The following is a 22039-nucleotide window of genomic DNA, read 5'->3' as shown; positions in this document are numbered from 1 at the left end:
CGTATGGAGTCAGCTATTACGAGGGGGCATAGCTTTAAATTAAGGGGGTGTAGATATAGGACTGAAGTTAGGGGTAGGTTCTTCACTCAGCGAGTCGTAAGTTCATGGAATGCCCTGCCAGTAGCAGTGGTGGACTCTCCCTCTTTATGGGCATTTAAGCGGGCATTGGATAGGTATATGGAGGATAGTGGGTTAGTATAGGTTAGGTGGGCTTGGATCGGCGCAACATCGAGGGCCAAGGGGCCTGTACTGCGCTGTATTCTTCTATGTTCTATGTTCTATGTTCTAATATCTCGTCTCCTCCATTCCCTTACGAACTATTGATCTCTTTTTTTCTTGTTTAAACTTCTGATCACCTCTAACATTTTCCATTTTAAATTTGTAATTCCTCAACGTCTGACACAATCCATATCACAATTCCAGCACAGGTTCCCCTCCTTAAATCTCTGTGATTTACAATGGCTAGATTTCCTAAACTGGCATCTTCACCCTCCACATCCATCTCTCCTCGCCAATCACCTACAATCCCACTATTTTGGAGTGTTCCCATTCTCAGTAACTGCTCATGTCGTGAGTGCTCTTGCACACAAGCTGTGCTCGAAAAATCTCCGTACCCCTCAGTTATTGCAAGTCTTCTAACACTGTAACACCCAACAGTCTCCAGGACCTGCAAGATTCTTCACTGTCATTTTGTATTTATTGAAATCTTCATTTCTTTGAAATCAACTCACAAAAAAACCCTTTCGACTCAACAAAGCTCCGTCACCAACAAGCCACCATCTGTCTATTTCCTTCCTCTGCTTCAGTGCCTGCAACTTTTCCTGAATCATGAAGTAATCTGTTTTAGGAACTGCAGGTCTTTCTATCCCCTACAGCACGCTAAATCACTGTAACTCCCTCTGTTTCCCCTCATCCTCCTCTTTTCCACTGTCTTCCAGGCACAACGATGGTTCTGTGAGGGAGCAGTGCAGAATGGGATGAAATAAATCTCAGCTGAAGCTTGACACCTACCATTAGCTGAGAATCACAAAGGAAGAGAACCTGAGACTGGACAGCACAGTGCGACAGAGTATATGAATCATCAACAAGGGTCGAAATACTGGAAGGTGAAGTTGGACATGCACCAGAGCGGGGGTCTCTAAATCAGAAACGACTCACAGAGAAAGTGAACATATGAACGAGCAACTTGGAGCAGGAGATTGAGGCAAACTCATACCTGGAAGTTACAGAGGAGCAATGTAGGATAGAATCAGCAATGAGGATCGAGGCCCCGTCCTAAATAGGAGTCACAGAGGCACTGGCACTGTGAGAGAGCAGATTGCATGGGAGCTGGTGAATTACTCAAACCTCGGAATCACAGAGATGGTGATACTGCGAGGGAGCAGACTGGAATAGGAGCTGGAGAATTACACATACCTGGGAGTCACAGAGATCCTGTAAGGGAGCAGATTTGATTGGGAAATGGAGGATTACACGTACCTGGGAGTTAGAGAAACGATGATACTGGGAGGGAGAAGAGTGGAGTGGGAGCTGGAGAATTACACATACCGGAGAGTCAGAGATAAGATGATCCTGCAAGGGAGCAGAGTGGAGTGGGAGTCCGAGTCTGAAATGTGCCTTGGAGTCAAAGTGATGATGTATTTGTGAGGGAGCATAGAGCGGAGTGGGAGTTGGAGAAGTTCTCATACCTGGGATTCACAAAGACAGTAACACTGTGAGAGAGTAGAGCGGTGTGGGATCTGGAGGATTACACATACCTGGGAGTACGGAGACGGTGACACTGTGAGAGAGCAGATTGGAATGGAAGGTGGAAGTTTACACGTACCTGGGACTTAGAGATACGATGATAGTGTGATGGTGCATAGTGGCGTGGAAGCTGGAGATTTATACACTCCGGGAAGCCATAGAGACGGTGACCCTGGGAGGGAAAAGACTGGAGTTGAGCTCGAGGATTACATGGGAGTCACAAAGACGTGCTGTTGCGAGGAAGCAGATCGTACTGGGAAATGTAGGATTACCAGTACCTGGGAGTTACAGAGAAGATACCACTGTGAAGGTCAGAGTGAAGTGGGAGCTGGAGGATTACTTAGACCTGGTATTCACGGAGACGGTGTCCATGTAAGGGTGCAGAATGAAGTGCGAATTCATTCGAGGATTACACGTTCCAGGGAATCACAAGAAAACGTGACCTTGTGAGGGAACAGAATGGAGTGGGAACTGGATGATTACACATACTTGGGATAAACAATTCGGTGACTCTGTAAGTGAGCAGAGTGTAGAGGAATCCTGAGGATTATACGTACCTGAGAATCAGAGAGGCAGTGACCCTGTGAGGAAGCAGACTGGACTGGGAGTTTGAGTATTTCATCGACCTTGGTGTCACAGAGACGATAGTTGTGGGCGGGTGTAGCGTGGAGTGGAACTCAAGGAGTACACGGATCTGGGAGTCACAGAGACTGTGGCCTGTGAAGGAGCAGAGTCGAGTGGGAGCTGGAAGATTACACGTACCTTGGAGTCTCACAGACGATGACACTGTGAGGGAGTAAAGTGGAGTGAGAGCTGGAGGTTTACAAGTATCAGAAATCACAGACACAGTAACCTGGGAGGGAATAGATTGAAGTGGTGCTCGAGGATTACATGTAGCAGGGAGTCACAGAAACAGTGACGCTGTGAGAAATCAGATTGGACTGAGAGGGGGATGATTAAACGTACCTGGGAGTTACAGAGAAGATGCCACATCGAAGGTCAGAGTAGAATGGGAGCTGGAGGATTACACGGACCAGAGATTCACAGTGACGTTGACTCTGTGAGGGTGCAGAATGGAGTGGGAATTCGAGGATTTCACGTTCCTGTGAGTCACAGAGACCGTGACCACGTGAGCAGGCAGAATGGAGTGGAAGATTGAGGAATACACAGACCAGGATATCACAGAGATGGTGACTCTTGGAGGGAGCAGAGTGAAGTGGGAGCTGCAAGATTGCACTACCAAGAAGCCATAGACATGGTGACCCTGTGACGGAGCAGAAAGGAGTGGGAGCTGGAGGATTACATATATCTGGAAGTCATGGAGACGGTTAGCTTGTGAAGGAGCAGATTGGAGTGTGAGCTGGAGATTTACACGTACCTGGGAATCAAAGAGTTGGTGAACATGTGAGGAGAAGAATGGAGTGTGAACTCGGGATTACACCTTTCTGGGTGTCACATTGCCCGTGACCACGTGAGAGAACAGAATGGAGTGGGAGCTAGAGGATTGCGCACACCTGGAATTCACAGAGATGGTAACCCTGTGAGGGAGCAGACTGGCGTGAGAGCTGGAGGATAACACATTACTGGAAATCACAGAGATGGTGACCGTTTGGAGGGAGCAGGCCAGAGTTGGAGCAGGGAGATTACACATACCCGGGAGTCACAGACACGGTGACACTGCCCAGGATCACAGTGGAGTGGGAGCTGGAGGATTAGACGTATGTGGGAACCACAGAGAAGGTGACCCTGTGAGGGAGCAGATTGGATTAGGAGGTGGAGGATTACATGTACCTAGGAGTCACAGAGGCGATGACCCTGCGATGAGCAGATTGGAACGGAAGATGAAGATGACATGTACCCGGAAGTTGCCGAGAAGATGGCATTGTGATAATCAGAGTGGTGTGGGAGCTGGAGGATTATATGATCGTGGGATTCACAGTGATGGTGATCCTATAAGGGAGTAGAGTGGAGAGGGAGCTCAAGGATTACACGTCCCTGTGAGTCATGGAAACGTTGAGCCGATGAGAGTTCTGAGTGCATTGGAAGCTAGACGAAAATGCGTACCTGGAATTCACAGAGATGTTGACCTTGTGAGGGAGCAGAATGGATTGGGAGATAGAGCATTAAACGTTCCTGAGAGTCACAGAGATGGTGACACTATGTGAGGGAGTAGAGTGGAGTGGAGTGTGAGCTGGAGGATTACACGTAACTGTGAGTCACAGAGATGGTAAACATGTGAGGGAGTAGAGTGAAGTGGGAGCTGGAGGATTACAATTACCTGGAAGCCATTGAGACGGTTAACGTGCGAGGGAGTAGATTGAAATGGGAGTTAGAGGACTATGTGCCCCTGGGAATCAGAGATGGTGACACAGTCAGGGAACAGAATGGAGTGGGAACTCGATGATTACACATTCCTGTGAGTCAAAGAGAGGGTCCAGCTTGAGGGAGCAGAATGGAGCGGGAGTTGGAGGATTACACGTACCTGGGAGTCACAGAGCCGGTGACCCTGTGATGGAGCACAGTGGAGTGGGACCTGGAGGTTTACACACACCTGGTAGTAACAGAGATGGTAAGCAAGTGCGGTATCACAGTGTAGTGCAAAGTGGAGGATTACGCGTGTTGGAAATCACAGAGCGGTGACTGTGGGAGGAAATAGAGTGGAGCGGAGCTCTTACATGTACCTGGGAGTCACAGAGATGGTGACGTTGCGAGGAAGCAGATTGGCCTGAGAGGTGGAGGATTACACGTACTTGGGAGTTACAGAGAAGCTGGCACTGTGAAGGTCAGAGTGGAGTGGGAGCTAGAGGATTGCACGACTAGGGATTCACAGAGACGGTGACATGGTGAGGGTGCAGAAAAGAGTGGGGAATCGAGGATTACATGTGCCTGAGAGTTACAGAGACTGTGACCACGTGAGCAAGCAGAATGATATTGGGAGCTGGAGGATTACACGTACTGGGGTGTCACAGTTATGGTGAACATTTGAGGAAGCAGAGTGGAGAGGGAGCTCGAGGATTACAAATACTGGGGAGATAGAGGAACGGTGACCATGTGAGGAAGCAGCGTGGATAGGACCACGAAGATCACACTTACATGGGAAAGAAGTAGACGTGACCATGTGAAGAAGCAGAGCGAAGTACAAGGTTGAGGATTACATGCATCTGAGATTTACAGAGACGTTGACACTGTGAGGAGTAGAATGGAGTGGGAGCTGGAAGATTACCTGTACTTGGAAGTCACGAGACGGTTACCTTGTGAGTGAGCAGATTGGAGTGAGAGCTGGATGATTGCTTGTATCTGGGAATTGCAGACACGGTGACACTGTGAGGGAGCAGATTAGAGTGTCAGGTGGAGGATTACAAGTAATTAGGAATCACGGGGACGGTGAGATGTGAGGAGAAGAATGGAGTGGCAAATCGATGATTATGATTCTGGCAGTAACAGAGACCATGACCACATGAGGGAGCAGAATGGAGTGGGAGCTGGAGGATTACACGTACCTGGAAGTCACCGAGATGGTGACGCTGTGAGGGAGCACAGTGGACTGGGAGCGGGAGATCACACCCAACTGAAAATCACAGAGACAGTGACACTGTGTGAGGGAGCAGAGCGGAGTTTGACCGAAAGGATTACACGTACTTGGGCATCAGGAAGTCAGTGAAATTGTGCGTGACAAGAGTGGAATGGTAGCTGGAGGATTAGACGTATCTAGGATTCACAGAGACCGTGACCCTGTGAGTGAGAAGAGCGGACTGGCAGGTGTAGAATTAAGTGCACCTGGGAGTCACAAAGACGATGACCCTGTAAGGGAGTAGAGTGGAGTGGGAGCTGGAGGATTACACACACCTGAGAATCGAGGAGACGGTGAAACTGTGACGGAGCAGAAAAGAGTGTGGACTGGAGGATTACACATACCTGGGAATCACAGTGACGGTGACCATGTGCGAAACAGAATGGAATGGAAACATGCGGATTACACGCCCCTGGGAGTCACAGAGACCGTGACCACGTTAAGAAAAGGAATGCAGTGGGAGCTATGGGATTATACGTACCCCTGGAAGTCACAGAGACTGTAACCCTGCGAGAGAGCAAAGCAGAGTGGGAGCTGGAGGATCACATGTACATGGAAATCACGTAGATGGTGACACTGTCAGAGAGCAGAGTGGAGTGGGAGCTGGATAATTACATGTACCTAGGAGTTACAGATAAGGTACCACTGTGAAGTTCAGAGTGGAATGGGAGCTGGAGAATTACACGTACCTGGAAGTCACAGAGATGGTGACACTGTGAGGGAGTAGAATGGAGTATGAGCTGGAGAATTATACTTACTTGGGAGTCACAGAGACGGTGATCATGAGAGGAGGACAGTGGAGCTGGAACATGAGGAATACACTTTGCTGGGATTTACAGTGACCGTGACTACGTGAGGGAGTAGAATAGCGTGCGAGCTGGAAGATTACACATACCTGGAAGTCACAGAGATGGTGACTCTGTGAGACAGCAGAGGGGAGTGAGAGCGGGAGGATGACACGTTCCTGGGATTCACACAGACGGTGTACTTGTAACGGAGCGGATTAGACTCTGAGGTTGGTGATTACATGTTCCTGGGAGTCACAGAGACGGTGACTGTCAGAGTGGAGAGGACCTCCAGGATTACAGGTACCTGGGAGTTGCAGAGGTGGTTACGCTGCGGGGGAGCAGGTTGGACTGGGAGGTGGAGGATAACACGCACCTGGGAGTTACAGAGAAGGAGCCACTGTGACGTTCAGACTGGACTGGGAGATGGAGGATTAAACGGACCTGGAATTCCCAGAGATGGCGACCATGTGAGGGTGCAGAATGGAATGGGAGGTGGAGGCTTACACTATCCTGGGAGCCACAGAGACGATGACCCTGTGAGGGTGTAGTGTTATGGGAGTTTGAGGATTGCACGTATCTGGGAGTCACATAGATATTGAGCCTGTGAGAGTTCAGTGTGGGTTGGGAGCTGGACGATTACAATTCTCAATCTGACTGTTCTGACTTCACAGAGATGTTGACCCTGTGATGGAGCAGAATGGGGTGGGAGCTTGAGGCTTCAGCAGTCCTGTGAGTCACAAAGACTGTGAGGGAGCAAATTGGAGTGGGACCTGGAGAATTACACGTACCTGGTAGTCACAAAGACAATGACTCAGTGAGACAACAGAGTGAAGTGGAAGCTGCAGAAGTGCATGTACGTGGGAGTCACAGAGACAGTGACCCTGTGCGGGTTTGGAGATGCTGGCGTTGGACTGGGGTGTACAAAGTTAAAAATCATACAACACCAGGTTATAGTCCAACAGCTTTAATTGTACAACCACATGATGAAGGAGCGGCGCTCTAATAGCTAGTGCTTCTGATTAAACCTGTTGGACTATAACCTGGTGTTGTGTGATTTTTTAAAAAATTTTGTACACTATGAGAGAGCAGAGTGGAGTGGGAACTGGGGGATTACACGGGCCTGGCATTGAGAGAGATTGCAACAATGTGACAGAGCAGAGTGGAGTGGGCGCTGGAGGGTTAGACGTACCTGAAAGTCAGAGAGACGGTTACTCTGTGAGGGAGCAGAGTGGAGTGGGAGCTGGAGCATTACACGTCTCGGGGAATCACAGAGATGGTGACACTGTGAGGGAGTAAATTGGAGTGGGAGCTGGAGGATTACATGTACATGGAAATCACAAAGACGGTGACCCTATGAGGGAGCAGAGTGACAGCTGCAGGATTACAAGTAACTACAAATAACGAATAATTGAGGGAGAAGAAAAGAGTGGCATCAGAAGGATTCCAAATATCTGGAGTCACAGAGATGCTGAACCTGTCAGCGAGCAGAGTGGGATGGGCGCTGGTGGATTACACATACAAGGGCGTTAGAGAGACGGTGACCCTATGAGTGAGTAAGTGGAGTGTGAAGTAGAGGATTACACTGATCTGGGAATTACATAGACATGATCCTGTGATGGGAGCATAAAGGAGTGCAATCTTGAGGATCACACATAGCAGGGATTCACAGAGACGATGACTCTGTGAGGGAGCAGAGTGGAGTGTGAACGGGAGGATTACACGTCCCTGAGAGTTACAGAGAAGATGCGACTGTGAGGTTCAGAGTGGAGTGGGAGCTGGAATTCGCACGTACCTGGAAATCACAGCGATGGTGACAGTGTGCGGGAGCAGAATGGAGTGTGAGCTGGAGGATTACACCTGCTTGGAATCACAGAGAATGTGACCCTATGAGGAAGCGGAGCGGAGTGGGTGTGGGAAGATTATACTTACCTAGATGTCACGGAGACCTTGTGAGGGAGCAGAGGTGAGTGGGAGCGGGAGGATGACACGTACTTGAGATTCACAGCTAAGGACACACCGTGAGGGAGCAGAGTCGAGTGGGAGCCAGAAGATCAGAGGTACCTGGAAGTCAGAGAGACACTGAGCCTGTGAGGGATCAGTGTGGATTGGAACTCGAGGATTACACATGTTTGGGAATCACAGAGATGTGACCTTGTAAGGTAGCAGAGTGCAGTGCGAGCTTGGCGATTACACGTACCTGGAAGTCACAGAGACGGTGACTCTTTGAGGCAGCAGAGTAAACTGGGAGCTGCAGGAATGCACGTACGTGGGATTAAGAGAGACAGCGACCCTGTGAAGGAGCAGAGTGGAGTGGGAGCTGTAAGATTATAGGTGCCTGGGAATGAGAGATACGGTGACACTGTGAGGGAGCATACTGGAGTGGGAGCTGGAGGATTACACATACCTGGAAGTCACAGAGATGGCGAAACTGTGAGGGAGCAGAATAGAGTGTGAGATGGAGAATTACACGTACCTGAGAATCACAGAGATTTCGACACTGTGAAAGAGCAGAGCGGAGTGGTACCTGGAGAATTATATGTACCTGAAATTCACAGTTACAGAGACACGGTGTGTGAGCAGAGTTCGTGTGGGAGCCCGAGGATTACAGGTACCTGGAAGACAGAGAGACGGTGAGCCTTTGAGGGAGCAGAGTGGGATGGAGCTTGAGGATTACATTTACCTGGGAATCACAGAGACATGACTCTGTGAGGGAGCTCAGTGGAGCGCCGGCTTGACGATTAGATGTTCCTGGGATTTACAGAGAAGGCGAAACTGTGAGGCAGCAAAGTGGAATGGGAGCTGCAGGATTACACGTTCCTGGAATCACAAAGATTTTGGTCATGTGAAGGAGCAGATTGAAGTGGGAGCTGAGGGATTACTCGAACCTGGGATTCACGGAGATGTTGATCCTGTGAGGGAACAGAGTAGAGTGGGAGCTGGAGGATTGCACATCCCTGCAAGTCACAGCGATGGTGAGTCTCTGAGGGAGAGAAGTGAGAGTTGGAGGATTAAACGTACCTGGGTTCACAGTTAGATTGACCTTGCGAGGGAGCAGTGGAGTGGGAGCCTGAGGATTATACGTATCTGGGAGTCAGAGAGTCGGTGACCCGGTGAGTGAACAGAGTGGAATAGAGCTCGAGGATTACACTTGCCTGGGAATTAGAGAGGCGTGACCCTGTGAGGGAGCAGAGTGGGGTGTGAGCTTGAGGATTACAAGTACCTGGGAGTTAAAGAGAAGAGCTGAAAATGTGTTGCTGGAAAAGCGCAGCAGGTCAGGCAGCATCCAAGGAACAGGAGAATCGACGTTTCAGGCATAAACCCTTCTTCAGGAAGGGAATTTCCAGCAACACATTTTCAGCTCTGATCTCCAGCATTTGCAGCCCTCACTTTCTCCCCGGTTAAAGAGAAGATGCCACTCTGAAGCTCAGAATGGAGCGGGAGCTGGAGGATTGTTCGTATCGTTTTTCACAGAGACGGTGACCAAGTGAAGGAGCAGAATGGAGTGGAAGCTGAAGATTACACAGTCCTGGGAGTCACAGAGGCGGTGATCATTTGAGGGAGTAGAGTGGAACTGAAGCTGGAGGATTACGCGTACCTGAAAATCACAGAGGCGTTGATGCTGTGAGAGAGTGGAATGAAGTAGGAGCTGGAGGAAATCACGTACCTGGGATTCACAGAGACGATGAAACTTTGAGGGATTAGATTGAAGTGGGAGCTGGAGGATTTCACGTACATGTGATTCACAGTGACGTTGATCGTATGAGCGAGCGGGAGGATAACAGTCAAGGATTGCACATATCTGGGAGGACTGAAAGGGTGACCCTGTGAGGGAGTGGAGTGAAGTTGGAGCTAGAGGATTGCACGTACCTGGGAGTCACAGAGAATGTGACCCTGTGAGGTACCAGAGTGGAGTGCGAGCTGTAAGGTTGCATGTTCCACAGACTCACAGAGACTGTGTCCCAGTGAGGAAAGTGGATGATTGCTCGTATTTGGGAATCATGGTGACGGTGGACCTGTGAGGGATGAGAATGGACTGGGAGGTGGAGGATTACATGTACCTGTGATTCAGAGGGATGTTAATACTGTGAATGAGCAGAATAGAGTTGAAGATTGAGGATTAAACATTCCTGGAGTCACAGAGACTGTGACTTTGTGAGCGAGCAGAGGGAAGTGGGAGCAGCAGGGTTGCACGTACCTGGGAATCAGAGAGACAGTGACCCTGTGAGGGATTAGAACGGAGTGGGACTGGGGGAATTACATGTACCTTGGAGTTTCAGACACTGTGACTCTGTGAGGGAGCAGTGTGGAGTGGGACCTGGAGGATTACATGCATCTGAAAGTTAAAGAAAAGATGACAATTTGGAATTCAGAGTGGAGTGGGACCTGGGGGATTACACTGACCTGGGATACACAGAGACGGTGCCCCGTAAGGGAGTATTGTGGAATGGGGGGGGGTGGACTGGAGGGTTAAAAGGACCTGGGAGTCACAGAGACCGTGAAACTGTGAGGGAACAGAGTAGAGTGTGCGCTGGAGGATTACAAACAATGGGAGTTACAGAGAAGATGTCAGTGTGAAGTTCAGAGTGGAGTTGGAGCTGGACGGATACACGTACCTGGAAGTAGCAGAGATGGTTACACTGTGAGGGACCAGAGCTGGGGGATATCACGTTCCCGGGAACCACAGAGACGGTGACACTGTGAGGGAGTACAGTGGAGTGTGAGCTGGGGGATTACACTTACCCACGAGTCACAGACACGGTGATCCTGTGAAGAGCAGAATGGAATGGTAACTCAAGGATTACACGTTCCTGGGAGTCACAGAGACGGGGATTACGTGAGGGAGCCGAAATAAATGGGCGATTTAGGAATACGTGTGCCTGGGAGTAACAGAGACGATGAGCCTGTGGGTAGCAGTGTGGAGTGTGAGCTGGAGGATTACACGTACCTGCAAGTCACAGCGATGGTGACTCTGTCAGAGAGTAGAGTGAATTGGGAGCTGGAGCAGAGCGATTACACTGACCTGGGAATCACAGAGACGTGCCCCTATGAGGGTGCAGAATGGAGTATGAGCTGGAATATTGCGCGTTCCTTGGACTCATGGAGATGGTGTCCCTGGAGGGAACAGAGTGCACATGGAGGTGAATGATTACACGTACTTGTGACTCTCAGTGACGCTGACCATTTGAGAGAGCAGAATAGAGATTGAGCTGAAGGATTACACAAATCTGGCAGTCACTGTCACGGTAAGCCTGTGAGAGACCAGAATTCCATAGCAGCCGGAGCATTACAGGAGGCATGGAGACGGTGACTCTTTGAGGCAGCAGCGTGGAAGGTGAGTTAGAGAATTACATGTACCTGGGAGTCCCAGAGAAGGTGACCCGAAAGGGAGCAGCGTGAAGTGGTACCTTCAGGATTGCACGTACCTGGAGTTCACAGAAATGGTGGACTGTGATGGAGCAGATTGGAATGGACGGTGGAGGATTATATGTACATGGAAGTCATAGAGACGATGAGACGGTAGGGGAGTAGAGTGGATTGTGAGCTGGAGAATTACACGTAACTGGAAGTCACAGAGATAGTGACCCTATGAGGGAGTGGAGTTGAGTGAAAGCTCGAGGATACATGTACCTGGAAGTCACAGAAACGGTGAAACTGTGAGCGAGCTTATTGGAGTAGGGGCTGAAGGATCATACTGTCCCGGGAATCACAGAGATGATGGCCTTTGAGAGAGCAGAATGGAGTGTGAGCTTGAGGATGACACGTACCTGGCTGTCATACAGACAGCGACCCAGTGAGGAGCAGAGGCGAATGGGAACTCGGGGCTGACATGTTCCCGGGCATCACAGAGATGGAGACCACATTAGAAAGCAGAATGGAAAAGATGCAAGAGGAATACATGCACCTGGAAGTCACAGAGAAGATACGGCTGTGGTGGAGCAGAGTGGAGTGTGATTTGGAGGATTACACGTACCTAAACGTCACAGAGATGGTGTAACTGTGAGGGAGTAGACTGGTGTGGGAACTGTAGGACAACGTTTTAAGGGGATTCACATTTACAGTGACGCTATGAGGGAGCAGAGTAGAGTGCGAGCTTGAAGATCCCGCGTTCCTTGGATTCACAGAGAAAATGACACTGTGAAGTTCAGAGTGGAGAGGGAGCTGGAGGACTACACGTATCTGGAAGTTACAGAAACGGTTACCTGTGTGGGAGCAGATTGGAATTGGAGCTGGAGGATTACACGCATCGGGAAATCACAGAGACGGTGACACTGTGAGTGAGCATAACGGAGTCGGACCTCGAGCATTACACATTCCTGGAAGTCACAGAGATGGGGTGACGTGAGGGAGCAGAATGGAGTGGGAGCTAGAGATTTATACGTACTTGGAAGTCACAGAGACGGTGAGCCTGTAAGAGAGCAGAGCGGACTGGGAGTTGTAGGATTATAGGAACCTTGGACTCACAGAGAAGATGCTACCGTGAAGGCTAGAGTGGAGTGGGAGCTAGTGGATTACATGGAACTTGAATTCATCAACACGGTCACACTGTGAGGGTGCAGAAAGGAGAGGGAACTTGAGGATTATATGTTCCTGGGAGTCACAGAGAGCGTGATCACGTGAGAGAGAGGAATTGTAATGGGAGCTGGAGGATTACACGTACCAGGGTGTTACAGAGACGGTGACATTGCGACGGAGCAGAGTGAAGTAGGAGCTGAAGGATACATGTACCTGGAAGTCATAGAGATGGTGACCCTGTAAGGGAGCACAGTGCAGTGGGGGTTGGACGATTGCACGTACCTGGAAATCACATTTACGGTGAACCTGCGAGGGCGCAGGGTTGAAAGGGAGCCCGAGGATTGCACATAACTGGGAGTTAAAGAGGCAGAAAGCTGGTGAGGGAGCAGACTGGAGTGGAAGCTGGAGGATTACAGGTAAAAGGAAATCACAGAGATGTTCCCGTTTGAGGGAGCACATTGGACTGAGAGTTGGGGGATTGCACGTACCTGTAATTCACAGGGACTGTGACACTGTGATGGAGCAGCTGTGAATGGGAGGTGCAGGATTACAAGTACCTGGGAGACACAGATATGGCGATCCTGGGAGGGAATAGGATCGAGTGGATTGAGTAAAGATTCACGTACCTGGTAGTAACAGAGACCGTGACCCTGCGAGGGAGCAGATTCGAATGGGAGCTGGAAGATTACACGTACCTGAGAGGTTCAAAGAAGCTGCCACTGTGTAGTTCAGAATGGAGTGGGAGCTGGAGGATTGCACTTACCTAGAGGTCACAGAGATGGTTACCATGTGAGGGAGCAGATTGGAGTTGGACCTAGAGCATTACACGCATCCGGGAATCAAAAAGATGGTGACGCTGTGAAAGAGCAGGATGGAGTGTGAGCTGGAGGATTACGGTACCTGGGAGTCACAGAGACGGCGACTTCGTGAGTGAGCAGAACGTAATGAGAGCTGGTGAATTACACAAACCTGGAAGTCACAGAGACGGTGACAATGTGAGGGAGCAGAACGGACTGGGAGGTGGAGGATTTCATTTACCTGGGAGTCACAGAGAAGATGACACTGTGAAGCTCAGAGTGGAGTGGGAGCTGGTGGATTACACGGAGCTGGAATTCACACGGTCATTCTGACAGGGTCCTGAATGTAGTGGGAATATGAGGACTACACATTCTTGTGAGTCACAGAGACCTTGATCACGTAAGCGACCAGAATGGTACTGGGAGCTGGAGATTACACTTACCGTGGCCTTCCAGAGATGGCGACACCGTGAGGGAGCAGAAAGAAGTCGGAGATGCAGGTTTGCATGTACCTGTAAATCATAATTATGATGTCCCTGCTGGGTAGCACAGTGGAGTGGGAATTGGAGGATTACACATACTTGCTGATTCACAGTTATGGTGAAACTACAAGAACCCAAAGTAGAGAGCAAGACCGAGGATTGCACGTACCTAGTAGTCAGAGAGAAGGTGACCCTGCGAGGAAGCAAAGTCGAATGGAGCATGAGGATCACTTTACCTGTGAATAAGAGAGACATGACCCCACGAGGGAGCAGAGTGGAATGCGAGCTTGAGGATTACACGCACTTGAGATTCAAAGTGAAGGTGTCACTGGGAGGAGCAGAAAGGTGTGGGAGCTGGAGGATTACAAGTACCTGGAAGTCGCAGAGATGGTTAGCCTGTGAGCGAGCAGATCGGAGTGGGATCTGGAGGATTACACATACCTGGGAATCACAGAGACTGTGACACTGTGTGGGACCAGAATGGAGTGAGAGCTGGATGATTAGATGACCCTGAGAGTCACAGAGACGGTGAGATGTGAGGAGAAGGATGAAGTGTAAAATCAAGGATTGCACGTTCCTGGGAGTCACAGAGACAGTGACCATTAAGGGAGCAGAATGTTTTGGGAGTTGGAGGTCTCCACGTACCTTGAACTCACAGAGATGGTAAACTTGCGAGGGAGCAGAGTGGAAAAGGAGCCCGAGGATTCAGCATACCTGGGAGTTAAAGGGACAGAAAGCTGGTGAGGGAGCAGACTGGAGTGGGAGCTGGAGGATTACACGTAACTGGAAATCAGAGAGACGTGTGCATTTGAGGGAGTAGAGCAGAGTCGGAGCAGGAGGATTATACGTTCCTGGACGTCACACAGATGGTGAGCCTGTAAGAGAGCAGAGCGGACTGGGAGTTGTAGGATTACATGTACCTGGGAGTCACATAAAGGATGCCACAGAGAAAGCCAGAGTGGAGTGGATGCTGGTGGATTACATGGAACTTGAATTCACAGACACTGTCACGCTGTGAGGGTGCAGAAAGGAGAGGGAATTTGAGGATTACATGTTCCTGGGAGTTACAGGGACCGTGTCACGTGAGCCAGCAGAATGGTAATGGGAGCTGGAGGATTACACGTACCGGGGTGTTACAGAGACGGTGACATTGTGTCGAAGCAGAGTGAAGTAGGAGCTGAAGGATACACGTACCTGGATTTCATAGAGCTGGTGATCCGGTCGGGGAGCACAGTGGAGTGGGAGTTGGAGGATTGCACGTACCTGGAATTCAGATTTACGGTCAACCTGCGAAAGTACAGAGTGGAGATGGAGTCCGAGGATTTCACGTACCTAGGAGTTAAAGAGACAGAAGCTGTGAGGGAGCAGACTGGAGTGGCAACTGGAGGATTACACATAAAAGGAAAACACAGAGAAGTGCGCGTTTGAGGGAGCAGAGCAGCGTGGGAGCGGGAAGGCTAAACGAATTTGGTAGTCACAGGGACAGCGACACTGCGGGAAAAAGGTGGAGTGGGAGTTAGACAATTAGATGTAACTGGAATTCAGAGGGACAGTGACAATGTGAGGGAGCAGAATAGAGTGGGATTTGAAGACTAACACGTGCCTGAGAGTCACAGAGACAGTGATATTGAAAGGAAGCAGCTTGGACTGGGAGGTGTAGGATTACAAATACCGGGGAATCACAGACACGGTGATGCCGGGAGGGAATAGCATCAAGTGGATTTCACGTACCTGGGAGTCACAAAGACCGTGACCCTGCGAGGGAGCAGATTCGAATGGGAGCTGGAAGAGTACACGTACCTGAGAGGTTCGAAGAATCTGCCACTGTATAGTTCATAATAGCGTGGGAGCTGGAGGATTGCACTTACCTGGAAATCACAGAGATGGTTACCATGTGAGGGAGCAGATTGGAGTTGGGCCTAGAGCATTACACGTATCCGGCAATCACAAAGATGGTGACGCTGTGAGAGAGCAGGATGGAGTGTGAGCTGGAGGATTACGGTCCCTGGGAGTCACAGCGACGTTGATCCTGTGAGGAGCAGAATGGAGTGGAAACTCGAGCATTACGGGTTCCTGGGAGTCACAGAGACGGCGACGACGTGGATGAGCAGAATGCAGTGAGAGCTGCTGGTTTACACAAACCTAGAAGTCACAGAGAAGATGGCACTGTGAGGGAGCAGAGCAGACTGGGAGGTGGACGTTTACATATACCTGGGAGTCATAGAGATTGGGAGCTGGTGGATTACACGGAGCTGGAAATCACAGACACGGTCATTCTGACAGGTTGCAGAAAGGAGTCAGAAGACGAACATTACATATTCCTGGGAGTCACAGAGACCGTGATCACAGCGACCAGAATGGTCCTGGGAGCTGGAGATTACACGTATCATGGTGTTCCATGGACGGTGACACGGTGAGGGAGCAGAGAGACGTAGGAGCTGCAGGATTCCACGTACCTGTAAGTCATAAATATAATGGCCCTGTTGGGTAGCACAGTGGAGTGGGAATTGGATGATTACACGTACCTGGGATTCACAGTTACGGTGAAACTGCGAGGGAGCAGACTGAAGAGCAAGACCGAGGATTGCACATACCTAGGAGTCAGAGAGACGGTGACCCTGTGAGGAAGCAAAGTCGAATGCAGCATGAAGAATACTTTACCAGTGAATAACAGAGACGTGATCCCACGAGGGAGCAGAGTGGATTGCGAATTTGAGGATTACACGTACCTGAGATTCACAGTGAAGATGATACTGTGACGAGCAGATTGGAGTGGGTTCTGGAGGATTACACATACCTGAGAATCACAGAGACTGTGACATTGTGTGGGAACAGAATGGATTGAGAGCTGGATGATTAAATGAACCTGAGAGTCACAGAGACGGTGACATGTGAGGAGAAGAATGGAGTGGGAAATCGAGGATTGCACTTTCCTGGGTGTCACAGTGACCGTGACCATTCAGGGAGCAGAATGGAGTGGGAGCTGGAGGTCTACACGTTCCTTGAACTCACAGAGACGGTTACCTGCAAGGGAGAAGAGCAGATTTGGAATTGTAGGATTACATGTACCTGAGAGTCAAAGAGACAGTGAGCCGTTGATGCAGCAGAGTGGGAGCTGGACGATTACACACAATTGGATATCAAAGTGGGTGCTATTATGAGGGAGCAGAGCAGAGTGGAGCGGGAGTACTACACGAATGTGGGACTCGCAGAGACAACGAAACTGTGCAGGTAAGAATGTAGTGGGACCTGGAGGATTAGACGTACCTGGGAATCAAAGAAATGGTAAACATGTGAGGAGAAGAATGGAGTGTGAACTCCCCGATTACACGTAGCTCGGTGTCACAGAGCTCGTGACCACGTGAGAGAGCAGAATGGGGTGGCAGCTGGAGGATTACACGTACCTGGAACTCACAGAGATGGTGAACCTGTAAGAGAGCAGAACGGACTGGGACTCGTAGGATTACATGTAGCTGGGTGTCACAGAGAAGATGTCACAGTGAAGGCCAGAGTGGAGTTGGAGCTGATGGCTTACACGGACCTTGAATTCACTGACACGGCCATTCTGTGAGGGTGCAGACAGGAGAGGGAATTTGAGGATTACACTTTCCTGGGAGTCAAAGAGGCGGCGATCACGTGAGCGAGCCGAATGGGACTGTGAGCTGAAGGATTACACGTACCAGGGTGATACAGAGACGGTGACATTGTGACGAAGCAGAGTGAAGTAGGCGCTGAAGGATCACACGTACCTGGAATTCACATTTGCGATTAACCTGGGGGGGGAGCAGAATGGAGAGGGCACTGGAGGATTTCACGTACCTGGGAGTTAAAGAGACGGAAAGCTGGTGAGAGAGCAGACTGGAGTGGGAGCTGGAGGACTACACGAACCTGCGAGTCACAGGTATGGCGACAATGTGACGGATAAAAGTGGAGTGGCAGCTGAATGATTAGACATACCTGGAATTCACCGAGGCGGTGACAATGTGACGGAGCACATTGGGCTGGAAGGTGGAGGATTGCACGTACCTGGGAGTCGTAGAGACTGTGATACTGCGAGGGAGCAGCTTGGACTGGGAGGTGTGGGATTACAAGTACCTGAGAGACACAGATACGGTGCTGCAGCAAGGGAATAGCGTCGAGAGGATTGCAAGGGTTTCACGTACCTGGGAGTAACAGAGACCATGACCCTGCGAGGGAGGAGATTCGAATGGGAGCTGGAAGATTACACGTACCTGAGAGGTACAAAGAAGCTGCCACTGCGTAGTTCAGAGTGGAGTGGGAGATGGAGGATTGCACTTACCTGGAAATCACAGAGACGGTTACCATGTTAGGGAGCAGATTGGAGTTGTACCTAGAGCATTACATGTATTCTGGGTTGAAAATGTGTTGCTGGAACAGCGCAGTAGGTCAGGCAGCATCCAGGGAACAGGAGAATCGACGTTTCGGGCATAAGCCCTTCTACATGTATCCGGCAATCAAAAAGATGGTGACGCTGTGAAAGAGCATGATGGAGTGTGAGCTGGAGAATTATGGTATCTGGGAGTCACAGCGACGTTGATCCTATGAGGAGCAGAATGGAGTGGAAACTCAAACATTACACGTTCCTGGGAGTCACAGAGACGGCGACGATGTGAGTGAGCAGAATGAGGTGGGAGCTGGTGGATTACACAAACCTGGGAGTCACAGAGACGGTGACAATGTGAAGGAGCAGAGCGGACTGGTAGATGGAGGCTTACGTATACCCGGGTGTCACAGAGAAGATGGCACTGTGAAGGTCAGAGTAGAGTGGGAGCTGGTGGATTACACGGAGCTGGAATTCACAGACGCAGTCCTGTTGGGTGCAGAAAGGAATGGGAATACGAGGATTACACATTCCTGGGAGTCACAGAGTCCGTGATCACATAAGTGAGCAGAAAGTTACTGGGAGCTGGAGTTTACACATACCATGGTGTTCCTGAGGCCGTGACATTGTGAGGGAGCAGAGTGAAGTAGGAGCTGCATGTACCTGTAAGTCATAAATATAGTGACCCTGTTGGGGAGCACAGTGGAGTGGGATTACACGTACCTGGGATTGACAGTTACAGTGAAACTGCGAAGGAGCAGAGGGGAGAGCAAGTCCAAGGATTGTACGTACCTGGGAATCAGAGAGACGGCGACACAGTGAGGAAGCAAAGTCGAATGGGGCACAAGGATCACTTCACCTGTGAATAACAGAGACGTGACCCCGCGAGTGGAATTTGAGGATTACACGTACCTGAGATTCACAGCGAAGGTGAATCTGTGAGGAGCGGAAAGGTGTTAGAGCTGGAACATTAGAAATACCTGGAAGTCACAGAGACGGTTAGCCTGTGGGCGAGCAGATTGGAGTGGGATAGGAGGGTTACATATAAGTGGAAATCACAGAGACTGTGACCCTGTGTGAGAGAAGAATGGAGTGAAAGCTGGATGATTAAATGAACCTGGGAGTCACAGATACGGTGAGATGTGAGCAGAAGAATGGAGTTGGAAATCGAGGATTGTATGCTCCTGGGATTCAAAGAGACAGTGACCCATTGATGGAGCAGAGACCGTGACCATTGAGTGAGCAGAATGGAGTGGGAGCTGGAGGATTACACGTATCTTGAACTCGCAGAGATGGTGACCCTGTGAAGGAGCAGAGCGGAGTTGAAATTGTAGGATTACACGTACCTGGGAGTCAAAGAGACAGTGAGCCGTAGATGGAACAGACAGGAGTGGGAGTTGGACGATTGCACATAATTGGATTTCAAAGAGAGTGCTCCTTTGAGGGAGCAGATCAGAGTGGGAGCTGGAGGATTTTACAGATGTGGGAATCACAGAGACGGCGAAACTGTGCGGGATAAGAGTGGAGTGGGAGCTGGAGGATTAAACATACCTGGGATTCACAGAGGCGGTGAACATGTGGTTCATTTGGTTGGGAGATGGACGATTGCACGTACATAGGATTCAAATAGACGGTGATAGAATGGAATGGAAGTTGGAGGATTGCATAAACCTGGGAGGCACAAAGAAGATGGCACTTTGAGGAAGAAGCGTGGAGTGTGAGCTTCAGGAGTACACATATCTGGCGGTCGCAGATATGATGACCCTGTAACGGAGCAGAGTGGAGAGGATAATAGCAAATTATTGCGCATGACCCTTTGTCAAAGGGTCAATTAGACTCGAAACGTCAGCACTTTTCTCTCCTTACAGATGCTACCAGACCTGTTGAGATTTTCAGGCATTTCTCTTTTGGTTTCAGAGTGGAGAGGGAGCTCGAGGGTTACACTTACTTGGGATAGACAGTTATGTAACCGTTTGAGGGAGCAGAGCCGGATGATTGAATGCATCGGGGATTCAGAGAGACGGTGACCCTGTGAGGGAGCACAGGGGAATGGAGCTCGATGATTTCACTTATCTGGGAATCACAGCGATGTGACCCTGTGAGGGAACAGTGTGGCGTATGAACTTGGCGCTTACACGTATCTGGGATTCACAGAGACTTTGAAACTGGAGGGAGTATATTGGAGTGGGGAGATACAGGCTTGCACATTGCTGGGAGAAACAGAGAGGATGAAACTTTGAAATTCAGAGTGGAGTGGGAGCTGGAACGTTTTACATACCTGTAATTCACGGAGAAAGTGAATCTGTCAGGGTGCTGAATGGAGTGGGAACTGAAGGATTACACGATCTTTGAGTCACAGGAATCGTGTCCATGTGAGCGAGAAGAATGGAGTGTGAGCTGGAGGATTACACCAACCTAAGAATTGCAGAGACGGTGCCGTGTGAGGGAACAGATTCGACTAGGAGATGAAGGATTCCATTTACCAGGGAGTCACAGAGACGGTGACACTGAATACAGTGGAGGGGAGCTTGAGGATTATGCGTAACTGGGAGTCATGACAATGTTGAGACTGTGAGAGTTCACTGTGGATTGGGAGCGGGACAATTAACGTACCTGGAATTCACAGAAATGTTGACACTGTGAGGGAACAAAATGAAGTTGGTTCGTGAGGATTATACGTTCCTGGGTGTCACAGAGACGGTGATCCTGCGAGGGAGCAGATTGGAGTTGGACCTGGAGAATTACAAAATCCTGGGAGTCATAGAGGTCGCAACCACGTGAGGGGGTGGAATGTAGTTGAGGCTGGACGATTACACAAACATGTAAATGACAGAAACGGTGCACCTGTGAGGAAGAAGAGCAGAGTAGGAGATGCAGGAATACACGTATCTGGGAGTTACAGAGAGAGTGAACCTGTGAGGTCCAGAGTGGACTGTGATCTGGAGGATTACATGTAACTGGGAGTCACAGAGACGGCGACTCTGTGAGGGATCAGACTGGATTGGGAGCTTGACGATTACACGTACCTGGGAGTCAGAGACAGTGATCCTGGGAGGGGCCAGCTGGGATTGGGAGGTATGCGATTACATGTACCTGGGAGTCACAGTGACCGTGACCCTTCGAGGGCGCAGATTGGAATGGGAACTAGAGGATTACGCACACCTGGGAGTTACAGATAAGTGGCCATTGTGAAGGTCAGAGTCGAGTGGGAGCTGGAGGATTACACAGAACTGGGAGTCACAGTGATAGTAACTGTGTGCGGGCGCAGACTGGAGTGGGAGCTGGAGGATTACATGATCCTGGGAGTCACAGAGATGGTGGAGCTGTGAGTGAGTCGAGTGGAATTGGAGCTTGAGAAGTACACGTACCTGGAAGTCACAGAATGGAGTGTGAACTGGAGATTAAACGTTCCTGGCGTCACAGAGACTATGGCCCTGTGAGGGAGCAGAGTGGGATAGGAGCTGGAGAATTACACGTACCTGGGAGTCACAGAGAAGGTGATCTATGAGGGAGCAGAGAGAAGTGGGAGCTGCAGGATTGCACATACATGTGATTGATAGAAACGGTGACATGTGATGGAACAGATTGGAATGGAAGGTGGAGGATTACATGTTACTGGGAATCACAGAAACGATGAGACAGTGGGGGAGCAGAGTGGAGTATGAGCTGTAGGATTACACGTACCTGGAAGTCACAGAGCTGGTAACCCTGTGAGGGAGTAGCGTGGACTGGGAGCTCGACAGATTACACGGACCTGGATATCACAGCGACAGTGATACTGTGAGAGAGCAGAATGGAAT

At 50.0% G+C, this 22039-nt stretch overlaps 1 protein-coding gene across 7 annotated transcripts in view; it reads right to left on the bottom strand.

The window, feature by feature from the left end:
• The window catches only part of LOC122544099 (probable G-protein coupled receptor 139), a 91838-nt gene extending 75475 nt beyond the window's left edge, over positions 1 to 16363 (bottom strand). For 3 of the 7 annotated variants that reach the window (XM_043683129.1, XM_043683121.1, XM_043683122.1), the window contains exons 1-2: positions 15766 to 16363; positions 15092 to 15229 (exon numbers count right to left, since the gene is read on the bottom strand). The gene's annotated coding sequence lies outside the window, so the exon portion shown is untranslated. Of the gene's footprint in view, positions 1 to 15091; positions 15355 to 15765 lie in introns of those variants that run through there. The other 4 variants (XM_043683124.1, XM_043683126.1, XM_043683127.1 and 1 more) reach the window with 3 other exon arrangements.
• Between the last annotated feature and the right edge of the window lie 5676 nt (positions 16364 to 22039).

The sequence above is a fragment of the Chiloscyllium plagiosum genome, chromosome 46 (assembly GCF_004010195.1).
Source record: "Chiloscyllium plagiosum isolate BGI_BamShark_2017 chromosome 46, ASM401019v2, whole genome shotgun sequence".
Classification (NCBI taxonomy): Eukaryota; Metazoa; Chordata; class Chondrichthyes; order Orectolobiformes; family Hemiscylliidae; genus Chiloscyllium; species Chiloscyllium plagiosum.
Note: the sequence above shows the minus strand (reverse complement) of the source record. Positions and strands in the feature narration are given on the sequence as shown.